Source organism: Canis aureus, chromosome 11 (genome assembly GCF_053574225.1).
Source record: "Canis aureus isolate CA01 chromosome 11, VMU_Caureus_v.1.0, whole genome shotgun sequence".
NCBI classification, from domain to species: Eukaryota; Metazoa; Chordata; class Mammalia; order Carnivora; family Canidae; genus Canis; species Canis aureus.
Genome location: NC_135621.1, coordinates 58209178 through 58229358, shown reverse-complemented (window position 1 = coordinate 58229358; position 20181 = coordinate 58209178). Strand labels below are relative to the sequence as shown.

Below are 20181 nucleotides of genomic sequence, written 5' to 3'. Positions count from 1 at the left end.
TGTGGTCAGATGAGGGAACCCCCCTGTCTCCAGAGGTAACTTCCTAGTGACCTTCTTTATTAAAAAAAATAAATAAAAGAGAGAAAGAAAAGGTCTATTAGAACAGGCATGTCTTCCTTCCCCTCCACTCTCTTCCTTCCTCCCTACAACCAACCGGGACAAAATGGCCATTTGAATGAATGCTTTGAATGCTTCCTCAATCACCTTTGACATTACCACCTGGATGGGTGAGGCCTATTGTTTTTCTTTCCTCCTTCCCCAGCTCGGTTCTGAAAGAACATTGATGCAGTTACTGATCAATTATTTGTGGGGACTCAATGACCAGTCCTTAGTTTAATAGAGTAGAATGGATTCCTCTCAGGGTAAAAGCAAGGCCTTAATCAAGTCTTTGAGGGATCCAACATCTTTCTGGAAGCTATACTGGATCAGGGAAGGCATTCTGGTGCCTCTGTACACTGGGATAGCATCGGAGCCTGGAAAACCCTATGTGTGTAGTGCATATTCTCCAATGGCCTGGTCTCTGGTGCACCCTTGACTTTGAGAGACTTGTCTGATGAGACCATACTATTCCTGGGGCTGCCTTAGAGGAGAGTAGGGCAAAGTATAAAGCATTTCCAGCACCCAGAAGGCTTCCTGGGGGTTTCTAATTGTCTCTGGCATCATAATAGGCTCTTGGTTAACAGAGGCCTCCAGTTTCAGAGAAAATCAGAACAAGGACGCCTGGGTGGTTCGGTGGTTAAGCATCTGCCTTCGGCTCAGGGCGTGATCCGGGAGTACCTGGATCGAGTCCCACATTGGGCTTCCTGCATGGAGCCTGCTTCTCCCTCTGCCTATGTCTTGGCCTCTCTCTCTGTGTGTCTCTCACAAAGGAATAAATAAAATCTTAAAAAAAATAATAAAAAGAAAGTTAAAAAGAAAATCAGAACAGACCAGTGTGACATCAGTGACCCTCCCCCATCCCCAACAGAGAACCACTAGCCACAGAAGCAGATTTCTTAAGTCTCTCCGTCTCGAATCTCCCAAGAAGAGAGCTAGCACCCCCACCTGCTATAGAGAGCTAGCCCCTGAGAAGCAAGGGGCTGCTGGTGTCACAGCAGGTCTCATGCCCCACGCCAAATACACATACCCATTCCAAGCCTACTCTGGAGAAGGGGAGTAAAGCTTTGAATCGCATATGACAGTTTGAACAAATTTTAATAACTAAAAGAGACCTGGAGATCTCCCTATATCTCCCTAAAATAACACTAGGGTATGAAATGGATGATATGAAAAGACATGGTTAAAAGCAGTGATTAAAAATATATAAAGCCAGGGGCGCTTAGGTGGCTCAGCTGGTTAAGCGTCTGCCTTGAACTCAGGTCATGATGCTGGGGTCCTGGGATCCAGCCACCCCGGGGCTCCCTGCTTAATGGAGGATCTGCTTCTCCCTCTGCCCTTCCCCCCACCCCACCCCTGATTGTGCTCTTGCATGCTCTCTCAAATAAATTTTTAAAATATTAAAAAAAATGTATAAAGCCATTTCCTTCCTCAAGTCAAGGCTCCTCAAACTGGTTACCTAAAACTGTGTAAAAACTTAGTTTCTGGGGGCACCTGGGTGGGCCACTGGTTGAGTGTCTGCCTTCCCGCTCGGGTCATGATCCCAGAGCAGAAAGCTTCAGATTTTTCTAATTTTCTCTCCCTTGAGGGTATTTCACTTGTCCATGAAGAGGAACCCTGTGGCAGCCTGGGCTCTGAGCCCTGGGCAGAGAGTCAAGAGACCAGAGCCCCGGATCCAGCAGTGGCAAAGCCACAGGCCCAGACAACCCCACTGCCTCAGTCTCGGTTTTCTCATCCATCAAATACCCTGCAGCACTGGCTCCCTGGGTGCTTCCAATTTCTCCTCGACTTTCTTGTGGATGACTCATAACCTGATGTTTTATAGGGGCCAGAGCATTTGAAACACATCAAATATAGGGTAAATGCAATTCAGACAGTTAAGCCACATAGAACACCAATTACAGACGTACAGAGATTCATTCCTTCACTCCAGGGTTTGTGTGTTGCTCTGGAAGTCAGGCTAAATCTCCCCCCTGTTCCGAAGCACAGTTATTAAGTGGACATCAGTGATGCAGCCTGCGCCTGACATGGTCACTGCGAGATGGATCACCTGGGACCTCGAGGTCTCCACCCCCATCCGCAAGTGCAGCCCGGGCGCAGGCTCCTTCAGAGCAGCCGTTTTGCCATCTCAGTATTAAAGGAAGAAGCAAAATACATCAGAGCTCCTAGGGAAGGAGGTATTTGTGGCTTCTTTTTTTTTTCTTTCCCTGAAAAAGTTTTTAAAAAGTTATTTATCAAATATTTCAATTGTACAAGAAGATACAGATAAAAATATAAAACAGTACACCTTTACCTTACCCAGGTTTTGTTTTTTTTTTTCCTTACCCAGGTTTTAAGATCATTAACATTTGACCACATGTACTTAGATTAAAAAACCACAAGAAGGAAGGAAGGAAGGAAAAAAACATTTTAGTTGGAATCAAAATGCCTCCCTAATCTCAACTGAGGACGTACTGCCTCTCCCCCAAGGTAATAATTTTTTTATTCGTGTGCCTTTTTGCTGCTCATGTTTTTATACTTTTTCTACATATTTATTCATAAGTATATATAAGTGTGTGTTTTAATATTTTACGTAAAGGCTATGTCACTGAAAGTGACATTTTGCAACTTGCACTTTTAACAGTACATTTTAGATGAATCCATGCTGAACTAGGTGGATGCTTATTCATTTTAACTGAATGTACTATTTCCTTGTACGATGTTGAAACCATAATTATAAAAAAAAAAAAAAGAAACCATAATTATCTGTTCCAGTATTGGAAGATATTAACCCTTCTAATCGAGTCACATGACAAGCAGTGGAGCAGGGGACCTGTACCTATCTGATTGGCAAATAAGGGGAAATTGATTCCTTGAAGGTTGTGAGCACCTCCTACATTAGCAGAGGTTGCGGAATTGTTTTCCTAAGTGGCTCTGCACATTGACACCCCATTAGTAATATGTGAGTTCTTGCTGCTCAACATGCTTGGTCACATTTGGTATTACCAAACTTGGATTTTAGTCAGTCTGCTAAGTGTGAAATGGTATCTATCTCATTTGTGATCATAACTGGCATTTTCCTGATCACTAGAGATGAAGATTTTTTTCCCCTGTTTGTTGGACTTGAGAGGCTTCTCTTTTATTAACCGTATATATTCTTTGCTCCTTTTTCCATTGGGTTGTTGCCTCTTTCTTGTTGGCTTGTATTTCCTTCTGTTTTGAGATAGATAGTAATCCTTTCTTGGTTGGAATTAGGAGTTGCAAAGTAGGAGTTGTTCTGCTTTCTGCGGGTAGACGCTGCTGTCTCTTAGAGTGCTAACAACGGACACCTGGGTTTGGACTTGGGGATGGAGAGGAAGAGTTAGCTTCTCATTTGGCTTTGGTTTTCTGGCTATTCAGGTGCAGACAAAAGTATTGATTAGGTCCAGCCTAGTTCGCTACAGTACTGTAGTGAGACTGGGGCTGAAGCTCCTCGGAAAGGGTTACTTGTTTGGTTCTCTTCTCTGTGCATCTCATAGGAATGGATGGTTATTTAGGAACGGCTTAGGACCCCAGTGATCTTAGACCCAGGTTTCCCATGGTGACCTACACATTCAAATCTCCTGGGGAACTTCCAAAAATAGTATGGACAACCTGGCCTTACCCCCAAAACAATTAAATCAGAATTTCTGAGGATGGATTCCAGGCATCAATATTTTAGAACTTTCCAGGTGGTTTTAACATGCAGCCAGGGTGCTAAACCACTGCCTGCCACAAGTAGCATCTTCACCACACCCTGTTGTAACTTTCCACACTTTGATGTTTGAGTCAAGATACCTGCTCTCATTAAGAATTATTAATTAGGGGGGGTGGGGGTGACTGGGTGACGGGCACTGAGGGGGGCACTTGATGGGATGAGCACTGGGTGTTATTCTATATGTTGGCAAATTAAACACCAATAAAAAATAAATTTATTTTTTTAAAAAAGAATTATTAATTAGCTCTGGGGAGAGTTTAAGAGTTCTCTACGCAGATAGGGAAGAACTAGTAATACATGTATTTTTTAAAGGCCAAGAGACTGACTATGTGATACAACAAAGCTTCTAAATCACATGCACTGTTGAGGTCAACAAGCCAGGGAGTTCTATATTCTCTTTTCCTACCCCCTCCATTATTTGATCTTTGTTTTTGTCTCCTTGGAAGACAAAAATGCTAAGTCTATTATATTTTTGCAGCTAGAACTATAGTCCCTAGAGCCTGAAGCCTTCATTTTATTCTAAAGGTTGTGATGGTGACGCTGCAGGATTTACAGTATTTTTCTGTCCTGGTAACTCCCTTCTCTATTTTCCGGTTAATTCTTGTACTCAGAATCTTCTCTGCTATGTTGTGCTGCATTTTGGTTCCACAAAGGACCCCACTGGCACTGATCACCCTAGATCCTATTCTCCAGGGCATCTGGGAGCTTCCCTCGGCTTCATAGCCTTCTTGGAGGTAGGACCAAAATCTCTAGCATACATCACACAGAAGAACAGAGCTTCTTGGAAGATGCTGGGTTCTTGGAAGACAAATGTTTCCAGATTTCCCTTTGAGCCTGCCCTATTCTTTTCTCCAGGGAAGAGGGACAGGATTTCCTTTTGACATCGACAGACTGTTCAGATGCAGTCCCGGGGTATATGAGAAGAACTGGGCACATGTCTAAACTCCAAAGGAAATGTCTGCTGAAAGGAACTACTAGACGCTCCTTTTCTCTACTGATTAGAAACTCACTGATGAACGATGGAAGGCCCAACACTTCGCATTGTCCCCTCTCCCTACTACCCCCAGGTCTACACTGACCTCAGCTTCATTCTTGCTCACTTTCACCTCAACATTCAATGACAGCTATGCATTTTAGCCTGTTTCCATGCCAAGGATGTGGGTCTTTCCCTTTATCTTGTTTTGTACCGCATCTCTTAATTTTTTTCTTGAAAGAATGTTAGGCTTTTTCTCATGCTAATTGCTTGCTTGGAGGCTTGGGTTTCTTCTAAAACCTTTCTTTAGTGCTCTCATCAGAAAGTGTACCCCACTGTCTTAACTTTCCGTGTGACCTCAGGAGGCCGGGCCTGGAAAGGGACAACACGGTAATTAGCTTTTTCTTTATAAGATTTAAAATAGGGGACCCTGGGGGGCTCAGTGGTTTAGCGCCTGCCTTTGGCACGGTCCTGGAGTCCCGGGATGGAGTCCCGCGTTGGGCTCCTCGCGTGGAGCCTGCTACTCCCTCCGCCTGTGTCTCTGCCTCTCTCTCTTTCTCTATGTCTATCATGAATAAATAAATAAAATCTTAAAAAAAAAAAAGACAAAATAGGCACGTGTGGCTTCAGTTAAAAATATTAAAAAGTACATTTAGTGACACATAAAACTAAAAAACGTGCACCCTTTGTTGGAATTTATGCAACCCCATAATGTGTACATGTTGTGATAAATTTATATATTCAATGGAGGTACATGTACAAATACATAAATATAAATACCTGAGTGTATATAAAGCACTAAAGACACCGTTGAGCACCTAGTAAATGAACAAAAACAAACAGATGTGCCATCATGCAGCAGAACAAAGGATTCGTGGGGAACGGGCAGGCCGCAGGGAATGCCTAGTTGGGGGTGAGGATACAGCATGGAGAGCGCTGCGCAGCTCATGGGGAAGTGCTGGTGTTTTTTTTATTCTCATCAGAGAAACTGGAATGAGTTAAAGTCAAGGAGCATGCTGAGCTTTAACCCCTTCCATAGTTCCAGAGTGACACAAGGCATGATTTAGAGCCAGACAGCTTGCCCAGGTTTTTGGTTCTTAGTGGAAGTTGCCTGTGATTGATTACACAGGACCACGGGTTCGAACACCCATTGTGCCTGACCCAGGGCTCAATGCAGCCAGGCAGATGCTTTACTGCATTCCCATAATTTTTCTGGCTCCAGTCAAAGCCCTTGGATTTGAGTAGTTGTGAGATTGACCCAGGACTAGTTGGATGGTCCTGGACCCAGCATCCACTGCTAGGACCCCAAGGAGTTGAGGCCGTTTGCATGCCAGACCAGGGCACCCAAACCCGGAGACTGACAGGAGGCTCTGGGTACTGACCAGGGCTTTGAACATCCACACAACTAGGGTTGGGCTGTAAGCTAAGTTCCAGTGGGAGTGGGACACAAGGTCAACCAGGGGCAGTCACAGCCTGAGATGGCCTGAGACAGAATCATCATCAGACCCCTGCCTGGCAGGGAAGTTGGATTGGACGTGTTCTGACCTCAGCTCCATGGGAGCAGCTTTGGTTTGGGACCCATTGCACTGGTGGCAATGCTGCTCTTCCAACTTACAGTTTTCCATGAAAGCAACCGAAAATAGGAGACAATTACATTTACAATATATTTTTTTTGCAGATATGTCTTCTTGATCATTGTACTTTGTAACTGCACTTCTTTTTTGTTGTTGTTGTTGTTAGAAAAAAATGTCTGAAGCCTAAAGAAGCAAACAAAAAGCTGTATTACATGGTTACATTGGTGGTTGGAAATGATGTTTTTGGTAAATATTTTTTGAAAGTGTAACTTGTTTTCATTGGCATGGAAAGTTCCACGGGGACTTGTGAAAAAGTACAGGGGCTTCTTTGTGTTCTTAGGCAGTGATTCAAGGAATTGTTGATGGATCAATAATGCTACAACTACTTAAACTTCTGAGAGAATTCATCCTACTGGAGTGTCTTTAAGTTTAAGAGAAAATATTTTTATAAGGCTTACTTTGATGGGGGGGGTATTAATTGTTGATTCGTGATTGCTTAGGGAGGGACAGTTTGGGAACTTTCCTAATGACCCCATTCCGAGTGAGGAGCCAAGTCCAGCCCTGGGATCACACACTCACATCCTTCCGGCTATTTTAGCTCTGGAGGGAAGTCCATGAGTACCTCCTGTCCTGAGACAACTGCTTAGGGTGGGGACCAGTCAGAAATAGAAAGCAAAAGTACCAGGAGCTGTCTCTGTCCACGTCCCAGGCCGAAATTCTTGATTCATTTAGCCTACATTACCCCCCTGAATCAGTGCCCTCTGAGAACCTGACTTTCCCCAAAGGGTAGGAGTTTTTTTATAATTACTATGTGATGAAATCAGCCTTACTAGAAGTGAATCATATGCATGTTGAACACATGGAATAACTAAATGGTTCAGGTTCATTCTCATTTTAGTTCTCCCAAGACTTATGCTGGCCAAAATGTTGATTGTAATATTTAGAAATGGCCTGGGCACTTCTGTTTTTATTAAGAACAGAGGTGCTGATGGTTGGACCTTCTTTTCTCTTACTATCTGTGTCTACCTAATGACAGAGATGCGACAAATACTTATTACATAAATGAATAAAGAATAAAGGATGCTTTCAGTTCCATTTCAAAGCATTTATCAACTATCTGGTATGTCCAGGAAGAATGGACACAAACACCTGCTCCCAAATCTGGCCAATCTCGACTTCACCCTTGATATGTCATACAAATAATGATGAGACAATCCCCCCCACCCCACCCTACTTACTCCCTGAAAGTGAGTTTAAGGTGAATTTCTATGTGTTATGCAACAGAGTCAGCAAATGAGGTTTTCCCAATCTGGACACAATTGGCATTTTGGACTAAATAATATTTCACTTTGGGGACTGCCCTGTGCCCTGTGGGGTATTTAGCAGCCTCTCTGGATGCTGGTAGGGCCCACCCCCCATGTATGACAACCGAAAATGCTTCACGGTGGTGCCAAATGTCCTTTGAGGAGGAAATCACCCTGAGTTAGAAACCCCAGCTCTCCAAAAAAAGAGTAGCACGTGGTTACACCATCCTAAGCAATGCTGAAATGACAGAAAAACCCAGTAACCCACTTTTCTGTTGCTATCCAGTGAAGGTGTTCTATAATATTCTGCTCCAAGGAACTCACACTGAGTGGACTCTTCTCTGAGAAGCAAGGCTTTTGTTGATGGGAACAATAAGTGCTGTTTTAGGGTAGAGATTTAGAGTTTAAAAACCTACGAAAATAATATTTTGTTTCTTTGAAACAGAGTAATGGAAAAATGAAGACCCAAATAGTCGAATCCTCACCTTGGTGGACTTAAACGTTTAAAGAGGTAAAATGAGTACATACACGTAATAAAAAATTAATCCAAGGAGGGAAAAATGGAAAACAAATGTCTCCCCCTTTCCGGATCCCCCCTAACTCTCCCCAAAGCTAACCACTTTACACATTTTTTTTTTTTATTTCAGGAAAGTGAACGTTTATAATAAGGCAGGTTGAAGCTCTCCTTGGGGAGATGGGAATAGATACAGGTGTGACCTTGGCAACAGGGCAGTGACTTGAAGCTAATACTAATTCTGAATAAATCAGAGAGACCTGGGCTTTGAGACTATTCATTACTTATCTACCCTCCCTAGGAAGGGATAGTCTTCTTTTTCCCAGGCTGCCCTGGCTGCATACTTTAGAAATTAAGCTGTTTTAGTTTAAATCTGATAGGGTTTTCACTCCTAGAGCGAGCTCGCAGAGACTGGTCTTTGGCAGGGAGTTCTGACCCCATCTTTGTTAAGGCTGACCGGCTGTGTTTGTGCCAGGGACTCGTTGACGGCCTTTCTGCCTTGGTACACAGGGCACCCACTCTTTCACTGCATTAGCGTGTTGATCTGAAGAGAACAATTGGGCCTTTGTGGTCACGCTGAGGTTCCCCCGCCAGGCCCCATGAATGGACACAGGTTTCTAGAGAGATGGGCACCCATCGGTACAGTAGCTACTGTCTTCTCCCTCAACGTGCTGGTGGAGTGCAGTGACTTCCCTTAATGAGGTCGGCTCTTCAGAAAGTCCTGAATTGGTTTGATGTTCTGAAGCACTTGGGGCTCTTGATCTAAAACTACAGACTTTATGAAGAATTTCTTAGTATTCTCTAAGCATGTTTTTCATCCAGTCAATGAATCTCTTTATGTGTTCTAGCCTCTAACACCCTAAAGTTCAGACGCATACAAGTAAAAGGGGGCATTTGTATGAGGAAAACAAGATTTCAGGACAACAGGTTTTTTTGACTGTGAACTTTCATGACATTTTCCCTCTTAATATATTGCCATTTGTTCATTCACATTTTCCTGCAGTCACAGACATTTATTAAACAACAACTGTATGCAAGAGACTGTGTTGGGTGCTGTGTGGGATACAGGGACCGAGGGAGGGAGCAGATCAGAGTGGCTGAGAGCTCTGGGTTGGAAGCAGAACCCTTGGTGGCTTTCCCTCATCTGGGCCATGTGCTCTGGAGCAAGTCACTTCACCTCTCTGTCTCAGATTCCACATCTGAAAAATTATCACAAGGATTAATCAATAACATGCTTGCAAAGCACATACTGCCAAGCACCTTCTAGCCACTTGTTTGATGTTCATGAAAAAAAGGCATTTATGCAAATAATTATATTCCATGTGGTAAAGAACAAAAGAATGAAAGGAGGGTATAGTCAGAGAGAAAGGAACATTAGCTACTGTAACAAGCCCCGTACCTCTGGGGTAACACAATAGGGATGGCTTTCTAGGCTACCTCTGCTCCAAATGATTCCCAGATCCTGGCTCCTCCTGTCTGTGCCCTTCTTCAGCTTCAGAATCATTCACTTCAAGGTACGTGGGTAGGACAAAAGAACATGAGTAGGAAAAAAGAGCGTATGTGTGAAATAGTGCTTGTCATGTCTTGTAGCAAGGCCTATTAGTCACCTATTGTTGTGAAACAAAGGGCCTCAAATTTAGCAGCTTAAAACAACTCAGTTTCTGCAGGTCAGGAATTCCACAGCGGCTTAGCTGGAGGGTTCTAGCTTTGGGTCTCTTGTGAGGCTGGAATTCAGATTTTGCTGGACTGTAGTCATCTGAAGGCTTGAATGAGATAGGAGGATCCTCTTCCAAGAGAGCTCATTCACATGACTGTTGACAGAAGGTCTGTTCTTTGCTGGCTCTTGGCATGATGCCTGTTTCTTGCCATGTGGACCTCCCCACTGGGCTGTTTGTGTGTTACTACAACATGGCAGCTGGCTTCCCCCAGAGCTGATGATCTGAGAGGAAGAACAAGGAGAAAGCTCTAATGCCTTTTATGATCTAGTCTTAGAAAAAAAAAAAAAAAAGATCTAGTCTTAGAAGCCATATGCTGCCATTCCTGCTATGTTCGGTCATTAGAAGAGGGTCATTAAGTTCAACCACGTCAAGGAAAGTGGAATTAAGCTGCAATTCTTGAAAGGAGGGGTATCACAGAATTTGTGGACCACATACATCCTGAGCACAAACATCCTGAAGCCCAGGGAATTTCCTAAGTGATAAGAGGAGATAAAAGTGAAAGGAGTATCTTTGGTTATTTAAAAGAAGCCCCCTTTAACCACTCCTCAGTTTATTTTGAGGAAGTGACTTTTGGAAAGACCCAAGGGTTAGGAGAACCAGCCTTGTGATTTGAGGATTGGCATTTTCAGCCCCACTCCAACAACTTTGAGTGGGGAGCTGAAGGTTGAGTTCATTACCTATCATGCCTATACCATAAGGCTTCCATAAAAATCCCTAAAGTATCAATTCATAGCACTTCTTAGCTGGTGAACACCTCCACGGGCTGGGAGACTAGTGCACCCTAGCTCCACGGGGACAGAAGCTCTTGTGCTAAGGACCCTTCCAGACCTTTTGCTGTGTATCTCTTCATCTGGCTGTTAGTCTATACGCTTTACCAGCCTTTATAATAAACTGGTAAATGTAAACGAGTGTTTCCCTGAGTTCTGGGAGCCATTCTAGCAAATTACCAAACCAGAGGAGGGGATTGTGGGGACCCCAATTTATAGCCAGTTGGTTAGAAGTGTAGATGATAATGTGGGGTGTGCAATTGGCATCTGGATTGGGGGAATGGTCTTCTGGAACAGAGCCCTTAACTTGTGAGAGCTGAATGCTAACTCCAGGTGGATCATGTCAGGATCATACTGGATTGGACAGTATGCCCAGCTGGTGTTGGAGAATTGGTTGATATGGAGAACCCCCCCCCACACACACACCGGGTCACAGAAGTGAGTGGAACAGTGGAGGAAAACTTCACTGAACAAAGGAAAGGACTTTGCCTTTCATAGGTTCCAATTCCTTCTTGGATCCTCATTAGCTGTGTACCTTCGGGTGGTTTACTCAATCTCTATCAGTCTTGGTTTCTTCACCTGGACAGTGGGAACAATAATACCTCTTTTAACAGGTGTGAGGAAGGTTTGAGAAAACATGTATAAGATACTTAAGGCAGTAAATGGTAGCTCCAGTGATCAATGGAAGCTCTTTATAATGAATAAAGAAATAGTCCTAGAGAGTTTTAACAACTTGCTCAAAATCAGATAGAGGCTTGATTAGAACCTCACATTAGAACCAGTATGAACATCAGCCTAGAGATCCAAAATAACACCTGGGTCTGGGATAGAGGTGGCTGTGGAAGGAACAGAGAGACAGGACAGCACCAGCCCTTGAAAGCAAGAGAGGAACTTAAGCTGATGTACTAGAGAGAAAGATGTGATCATAAATTCTTGGGCAGGGAGGTGTTTTATGCAAACATATTCTGAGATTCAGTTGCAAATAGATGAATGATATAATTAATACAATAGACTTTGAATCAAGAATAGGAATATTCATTCAGCCACCAAGGTCAGTAGAGAAAGCGCTACTAAAAAGCACCCGGCGGCTTTCATCATGTAGTCAAGGAAACAAGGAGACTAAAAAAGATATCACCAAAGAAACTGTTTTGAAAATATCTATACAAGAAAAAGGAAAGCCAGCTACATATTCTGAACCCATGTTCCCATGGCAGCATGTGTCTGTATGGAGTGCCTGTCCCATAAAGCATGGGTATAATTGTGTGTGTATGTGTGTGTGTGTGTGCAAGTGAAAGGAAAATGTGGAGGATTCATACCCAACCCATGTGATGCTGCAGTTGAGGGAGAGGGTTTAAGCACATGGTCCCCCTGTGGCATCTATAGGTGGATGAGAAATTTCCAGGAGCTTTGTGAGCTTTTCAGTCTTCTGAAATATGATCTGTGGAGTAGGAGTAGCATCTCAGAAGTCCTTTTGTCGACATGGAAAGTATTGACTGGAACCTGGGATCTCATATGTATGCAAATAGAGAGAACCCTCTGTAGTAGTGGGGTGAATAGTGTAATGTCATGGACAGAACTAAACACACGGGGCCAGATGGACCGGCATCAGGATCCAGTCTTTGTACTAACTCACTGTGGGGCCTTTGGCAACTTGTCTTATCAGTACATGAGCATCTGAGAGTCCTCTCTGAAAGTCCTGAGAGAAAATGATGAAATCGACCTTTAGTGGTGTGAGAATCCAAGGAGGCATCTTAAATATCAGTACCTGGCATATGGGAGCCATCTAACACTTCTTTCTCCTCTCTCCCTTCTCTTCTGAATAAGAGATTCTTAAACTTTATAGTGTGTAATAATCATGTGGGAGATGCAGCCCTCACCTCCCACCCAAGAATCTGATCCAATGGCCTTTCAGGGGAGGGGGGGTGTCCAGAAATCTGCATATTTCCCCTGAGCCACAGGAGATTTGAGGAGGTGATCCAACAAGCCTACATCTGCAAACTCTGTCCTAGAGGAGATACAAACCAGAGAAAGCTAGATGCCAAAGGATAAGATCTCTAAGTGAACCTCAAGGGTTCCTTCCTGGCTATTTTTATTATGCTGGGGATGAGGAGGGATTGTGACCTGTCACCCTGACCCCAGACTAATCAGCCACATTAACAGTGGAAGCTTCATTTTTAAATCGAATCCCTATCAGCTCCTTGTGTAAAGGCCAGGTGAGGAAACGGGGCGCTGCAGAAGCTGTGCTTTGGCCAAATCCATAGCGTTCGTTCATTGGTTGTGTCATTGCTTCGCTTCTTCTTTCATGAATTACTGTCTATTATATGAAGCTTACATAGAAGTACAGGACCTGCTCTCTGCTACCAAAAACAGAAGATGTTAAAATAGGACAATTTGAGGGGTTCCTGGGGGGCTCAGTTGGTTAAGTGTTGGCCTTTGGCTCAGGTCATGATCCCAGGGTCCTGGGGTGGAGCACCACATTGGGTTCCCTGCTCAGGGAGGAGTCTGCTTCTCCCTCTCCCTCTGCCACTCCTCCTGCTTGTGCACACATGCTCTCTCTCTCTCACTCTCTGTCAAATAAACAAAATCTTTAAATAAAAAAAAAAAGGACAATTTGACTATCTGCAAAGACAACAGTACGGAATGTGATGAAAGTAGAAACCGAGCAGTAGAGATAACACATTGCGTAGCCGTGGGAGTTCAGTGGATGGGCATCCAAGAACGGTTTACTGGAGCCTTTGAGAACTGGGCTGGGGCTTGAAAAGAGAATTTGATTTGGACAGCTAGAGTGAGTGGAAGGCATTCCAGCTTTCTCCCTTCATTGAGTACTTTTTAAAAATGTATTATTTAGTGAATCATTATATATCCATTACATATCCTACCACATATCCTCTGTTTTTAGATGTGTTACTAAGTTTTGTCATCATTGTTCAGACCAGTACTTCTGCCCTTCATTGTTGGTGATACTCTGTTTCCTGGGGAAACTGAGCACTCTTGTAATTCTTGTACCCTAGACAATTTTTTGGTAAATTCACCTCCATATTTTCTGAAGGATATTTTAAAATAAATTTTTGATGTTCCCAAAAAATCCATTCGCATGTACAAAGCATGTGATTTGATCAGTTAACTAGAGAAGAGTTCAAATTGCTGTTATACATAGTTTTCCTGTTGAAAACCTTTTTACAAACTCTGTTGAGGCTCACCTTGGAGAGGCCTAGCACCCTGGGTAAGCTCGTGTGGCTGCAGAGCCTTGGGAGGCTGGGATGGTTCCCAAGAATGAAGGCAACTGATTATCCATCCAACCTGGGTGACCCAGAGGAATATTATCACCACAGACCCAGGACAGTTTTGTCTGTAGAACCTGCCACACAAGGGCAGCTCGCCTAGGAGATTAAACGGCAGACTGTTGCCAGGCACCGGAATGACAAAGTCAGGGTTGCTCCCAACCTGATTTCCAAATCAGGTAAAAAGAAAAGGAGTCAGGTTCAGCCTGCCGTGTCCTGACACTGCCTGGCTCTGCAGGCCTCTTTAAATAGCCCCAATCGATTACCTGGGATCTGTGGAGGTGCTCGTTCAAGAGAAAGGGTGCTGATACGTACTAAGCTCCTCTCAAATGCTGAGTGTTGTACAGATGTCCTTAAACATCACATCTGTTTTAAGAATATTCTCTACCTGTTTTATCTCTTTTTTTAATATAACATAGGCAATATTTATTAAATCATTAAATTAACAGTTAAGGAATTACTAAATGGTACATTAATGCAGAATGGTACTGGTTTATTTGACTCTGGTGTCCATGACTTTCCTTATCTACTGCGCTGTCCAGCCCCGACACCAAGCCCAAGGAGCTGTGAATCCGGACATCTGCGTCAACATAGGCCCTGCCTGTCAACATATAGACAGGCACATGGGTTGTCCAAAACATAGGGAGATCTGAGTATCTGTTAAGGAAATAAATGACTGTGACTTTTCCAGGCAAAAGAATATCTGTAACATCTTGCACTGTGGGAATCTCGGGGTGTGCTGGAGCCAGTTTGTACTGGCTTGCATGAGCCAGTTGCTAAATTTTCAGGAATTTTGTGAGACCATTCTTAAACTCAGCCATTTTTAGATGCTAAACTATGTGCATTTATGATTAAATAACTTATATTAAAAACAAATGTTGTAGGTGCAACTCACTTCCTAATGATTTTATTACACTTCCCCATTACCTCTGCTCTTAAGATAGAAATAGTAATGCTAGTATGTGCGTATGTTCCCAATATTCAGTGACATTTTGTTGGTATCTTGACCTCAGTCTTGGAAGTTGCCATTACGCTAAGGAAATTGATAAATATTACTAGCCTAGGGGTAGTTTGTCCAGCAAAGCTGGTTGTTAAACATTTACCAACACACCACCGGGCAGTATCCATACAGGTGTTGTCATGAATTACCTTTATCAGAAATAAACAGTCTACAAAGACTAACAAATGCCTTCTGTCAGCCCAGTGTGGTATCCACCCAGCAGAGACTTGGCCAGGAGAGTGGAAGTCAGGAAAACAAAAAATCTGTTGGGAGTATTAGTAAGGTGAGTAGTATAGACTCCCTATGTCAGAACACTTGGGCATTCACAAAACTGTGACACACAGGCTCTTGGGTGAGCTTCACACTGGTTCTGGAAGGTGGTTCCTCTGCCATCAAAGAAGAGCAAGTCTAATTTGTTGTCCTTGCAATGGTCAGCTGACAGAAGCCCTGGAGTGTGGCTGATGCTTCTTCCAGAGGACTCTGCTTCCTGGGCCTCAGTGCTAATGGCCAAGCAATGACAGCCCTGGCTGGTGAGCTGTGCGATCACCCATTCACAGCAGACTTCAGGATGTGGTTTCTGGATGGCTTGCTTTAACTTAGTACAACTCCTGTTTCTGGGTGCTACCAGCGTACTGGCCCAGTGAGTGTATACTGGTTTATGTCAGGTGACCTTCACCAAAGGTCAGATTTACCTCCATGGGTAAAGGCATCTGGAAATAAATAGGACAGAATAATTGGGAGAGGGTCAGAAATGAAACTCCTAGCCTTGCATGTAAAATCATATATCTCTATTCCAGTGTCAAGAGGAGGAGCTGTAAAGTAAACTTGAAATTTTATGGTAAAGATGGTCTTTCAGGGATCTTTAAAACTTGGTAGGTTGATACCCATGACAGAGATATACTTAAGATTTCTTTGGATCTTATTTCTTTTCTTCAATTGTCTTGATTAAGAATTTAGAAAACAATTCATTCCACTGAAAATTTTAAACAATATTCAAGAATATAAAGCTAAAAAGGAAATTGCGTGTGTACACCTGTTCTCCAGGGATAATTGCACTATGATTTGTATTCTTCTAGAACTTTATCTAAACATACACCCCTCCACATGATTTGAAAGTTTTTGGTAAAAAAAAAAAAAAAAAAAAAGGAATATACCAACTATATAAGTAGTTCTGTGCCTTGCTCTGCTCATAGTGTATCTTAGAGAAGATCTAGACCATGTCTTGCATGTATAATAGAGAATTCTATTGTGCAGATGTACCATCAGGTATCTCAAGAGCTCCCCATTCAAGAAAATAGAACTTTTCTTCAATTGTTTTTAAAAAAATTACAGCAAATAAACATCCACATAAATATGTTCTTGCCTACTTGTACTGTTATTTCTATAGGATAACTAGGAATAAAACTGTAGGGTAAAAATGTATGTGGATTTGCAATTTGGAAAGTTCTGTCAAATTGCCCTTCAAAAGTAGTACTTATTTATACTCCCACAGTATTACAGTAAAGACCTATTACCCCATTGATTCTTACCAATATTTTATATAAACAATCTTAAATTTTGTTCTATCTCAGGTATATGTTGCTCTTATTGTGCAATTACATGACATTGTTTACCTGCTTTTTGTGTTTTTTCTTTGAATTGCCTGTTTCTGCCCTTTGTCCATTTTCCTATTAATTTGTATTGACTCTATTTGACTTATAGAAGTCATATTCTCTTCATATAGAACATTTGGTAGCTTTATATATTAGGGATATTACTATTTGTAGTGCTACAAATATTTTCTCACTTGTCCATTTATTTTTGAACTTTATTAAAGTTCTATTTGGGGCCATATTTACAATTTGCATTCCTTTGTAGATAAATCTGATCTGTTCCCTCATAGCTTCCGGGCAAGGAGTGTTGTTTTGGATATTCTGAGATGAAGACAAGGTAACTAGAAAGCCTTAAGGAGAAAAAGAAGCCTTGAAACTTTGATTGATGTCATAAAAAGCCAGCATTTTTTAGATACTTTACTATTAATTCTATTATGTACAGGAGCAAAGCAAAATAAAATGTTTTTCCAACAAGTTTACTAAACTCTTTTTACAGACCAAGGAAAGAATAGAAAGCAGCAAGGACATCTGTGCTCAGCAAACACACAAGCCTGGAATAAAGCAGCCCCGACAGGAAATGGGGAAAAAGTCTTGACATGTAAATTTCATCATTTGCTCTGGAGCTGAAATTCAACACTCAAAATCATTCTGTTTTTATTTTCCAAGTAAAAAGAAAAGAAAGGATTAGAAAACTGCCAAGTGCTCTGTGTTTGAGAAGTGACCACTACTTTCAAGCTCAGGCATATCCAGCCTTCTCTTTGTAACACACATTTTTGAGTAACATGTATAATATTCCTGAAAAGGGGCCAAAATGTGAACAACTGGTTGATGTTTAAGTTCTTGAAATGTGGAGATGAATTAGGCTGTGATTTTGGAAGGAATTAGTTATTCCCTAAGAAATTGAGGGCATGTTTACTGGTTCTGTAAGCATTATATTACCTTTACTTAAAATATCAAAATCTTTATGCTCCTTTTACCCTGAGATCTTTTTTTTTTTTAACTTTAAATGCCACCAATAAGAAAAGGAACTATGAATGTCTAAACAATTCTTAAATATCATTCTTCAACGAGATAACTCTAATTTAATTGCTTAGAATAGCTTGTTTTGAATAAGACTTCCAGTACATGGGTATATAGTTGCTTGAAATATCTCATAATGGAACAAGAGAAAAGAAAAAAAGACCTCCATTTTCAGCATTTTAGGGTTCCGTCTGTAAGAATAACTGTAGGGCAAAGAGTGGTCAGCTAAAACTGAAACACCAGTTACTTTGGAGAGTCCTGAGTATGAGAGAGAAGGCACCATTGCAGGAAGATGTTGCTCAGTAAAATACAGATTACAGTGATTGGAAAGGAGACCAGAAACTGTATCTCTGGCCTTCGGTGTCTATATTCCATTGCTTTGGCAATGGGCAAGAAAGAAAGTAAACTTTCTTTGGAAAGATGGAACAAAAGCTAACACCCAGAAATAAATATGACCTGCTGGCCATTCCTGAACTTAATGTGGAGACTCAAAGGCAAAATAGAAGAACAAACTTTATTTATTTTTAAAGATTTTTATTTGTTCATGAGAGACACAGAGAGTGAGAAAGAGACACAGTCAGAGGGAGAAGCAGGCTTCCTGGGGGGAGCCCGGTGTGGGACTCGATCCCGGGACTCTGGGATCAGGCCCTGAGCAGAAGGCAGATGCTCAACCACTGAGGTATCCCGGTGTCCCAAGAATAAACTTTATCCAAGAGAAAGAGACTATGAGGAAGAGAAATCTAGGAGTAGAAATTAAAAAACTGAAGACCATGTGCCATGCCGGAGAAGATCTGGGTACAGATGGGGAGACGGGGTCAGAAGCAGCACAGAGGTGGGTAATAACTAATCCAGCCAACTTGCTGGGTGACTTCAACTCTTTGATCCTTTCTTCAGGTCTCCTTCAGTCTAAAGGCATAGATCACAGATGCTGTGCTAAGTTTTGTCTTCATTCAGTGGGGAGACCCCTACTTTTTTGAGGGGGGTGGGGGATGGCCTGTTGGCAGCTGTACTTTAAGAAGACATATTAGCGTGAAGATTATTCTCTGAATTAGGGTAGCAGCGGTGGAAACCCTAGAAGCATTGATGGATGACAGCTCGTATGCCAGGCAGGCTACACAGCAGCCCCCAGAGATGCAGAGTAGAGAGACAGACAAGGAAGTGCTACAAAAGCGACCTGTAGGCTGGGGAATAATGGGATAGTCAGCGACGAACACTCTGTTCTGCTTGGTGGAGGTGGAGCTTCAGAGAGTGTGAAATAGGGGACATGTGAGGGTGTGGGAAGTCCATACAGAGGGAAGAACATGGTTAAAGGCACAGAAGCATGAACGTGTCTGGAATGTTCTGGAAAGAATGAGTCACTTCAGGTGTGAGCACGGGGCTTTGGGCTGGAGGCATGACTGGCTGGAGGGAGGCTGCCAGACTGCGGAGGTCTTGTAAGTCCTTCTGACGGCAAGGAGGAGCCTTTAGAGAATTTTCCACCAGGCCGAGACTGAGGTGAGCCTGCAGAGACCAGTGCCAGCAGCCGGCCAGGGAAGGAACAGAGTCTGAGAAGCTGAGGCTGACAAGTCAGTGGGAGACGTGGCCTGGACATGAGCGGCGTGACGCGGTGGTCAACTAGGGCAGGCAGAGGCCTGGAGCTAGGAAACAGACGTGAGAGCTAGAATTCGGTGACCGATTGGAGATGAACACAGAGGTTTCTGACCTATGGGGTGACCTGGGATGCCATGAGCTTAAAGGCAGGAATTTGCAAGGGGGGACATGGGAGACACATTAGGGTCTCATTTGGGGCCTAATGAGTGTTCTGGTTATCTACTGCAAGACCATAAACCACCCTAAACTTAGTGGCCAACGACAATAACCATTTTATGATGCAGTGGGTGCGGCTCACCTCTCCTCTCCAGTCTGGGGCCTCTGCTGCTGCAAAGACAGACAGACGGCCAGCGCTACACCAGCCTGACCCGGTGGGGTGTCCCCGGGAAGGCCTCCTTCCTGGCCTGCCGGCTCGCGGGGCCCCTGAACCACCGCCTCCTACGACCTCGCCTGGGAAGGCCCGTGCCGCGGCCCCTGCCTTGGTCTCCAGATTCAAGGGGAGGCCTCCCAGGCTCCCCTCCAAGGGCGAGGAAGTTGGAGGTGCTGTTTGAAAACCGCCAAAATGAGTTAGAATAGAAACAAGAGGACAAATACACGACACAAATGCATGATACAGACCTCAGCAACTGCTCAAGTGTCAGGTCAGGGGTGAATGCACCGGAATCTCCCTGTTATCCTGCGCTGGCTGGGCGGCTTTTTTTTTTTTTTTTACTTTTTTTTTTTAATTTTTATTTATTTATGATAGTCACACAGAGAGAGAGAGAGAGGCAGAGAGACAGGCAGAGGGAGAAGCAGGCTCCATGCACCGGGAGCCCGACGTGGGACTCGATCCCGGGTCTCCAGGATCGCGCCCTGGGCCAAAGGCAGGCGCCAAACCGCTGCGCCACCCAGGGATCCCTGGAGGGCTTTTCTTTTCTTTCTTTTTCTTTTTTCTTTTCTTTTCTTTTCTTTTCTCTTCTTCTTTTCTTTCTTTTCTTTTCTTTTCCTTTCTTTTCTTTTCTTTCTTTTCTTTTTCTTTTTCTTTCTTTTCTTCCTTT

The 20181-nt window shown here is 43.2% G+C and overlaps 3 long non-coding RNA genes across 7 annotated transcripts in view; 1 reads left to right on the top strand and 2 right to left on the bottom strand.

Moving 5' to 3' along the window:
- LOC144324145 (uncharacterized) overlaps positions 1 to 17516 on the top strand; it is a 36800-nt gene extending 19284 nt beyond the window's left edge. The window contains exons 3-6 of one of the 4 annotated variants that reach the window (XR_013389557.1): positions 1685 to 2273; positions 2426 to 2565; positions 8108 to 8173; positions 17031 to 17516. This is a non-coding gene — a long non-coding RNA (uncharacterized LOC144324145). The remainder of the gene's footprint in view (positions 1 to 1684; positions 2274 to 2425; positions 2566 to 8107; positions 8174 to 17030) is intronic. The other 3 variants (XR_013389559.1, XR_013389558.1, XR_013389556.1) reach the window with 3 other exon arrangements.
- Positions 1994 to 20046, bottom strand: LOC144324143 (uncharacterized). Of its 2 annotated transcripts, XR_013389555.1 has the most exons (4): positions 19763 to 20046; positions 15092 to 15652; positions 6400 to 6541; positions 1994 to 2303 (listed from the first exon to the last, which is right to left on the bottom strand). It is a non-coding gene; the product is annotated as an uncharacterized LOC144324143 (long non-coding RNA). The 2 variants fall into 2 exon arrangements; XR_013389554.1 differs by lacking the exons at positions 1994 to 2303; positions 6400 to 6541 and adding an exon at positions 14400 to 14599 and having other exon boundaries at positions 19763 to 20045.
- LOC144324146 (uncharacterized) lies at positions 18055 to 19752 on the bottom strand. The gene is made up of 2 exons (XR_013389560.1): positions 19443 to 19752; positions 18055 to 19191 (listed from the first exon to the last, which is right to left on the bottom strand). It is a non-coding gene; the product is annotated as an uncharacterized LOC144324146 (long non-coding RNA).
- Positions 20047 to 20181: the final 135 nt, after the last annotated feature.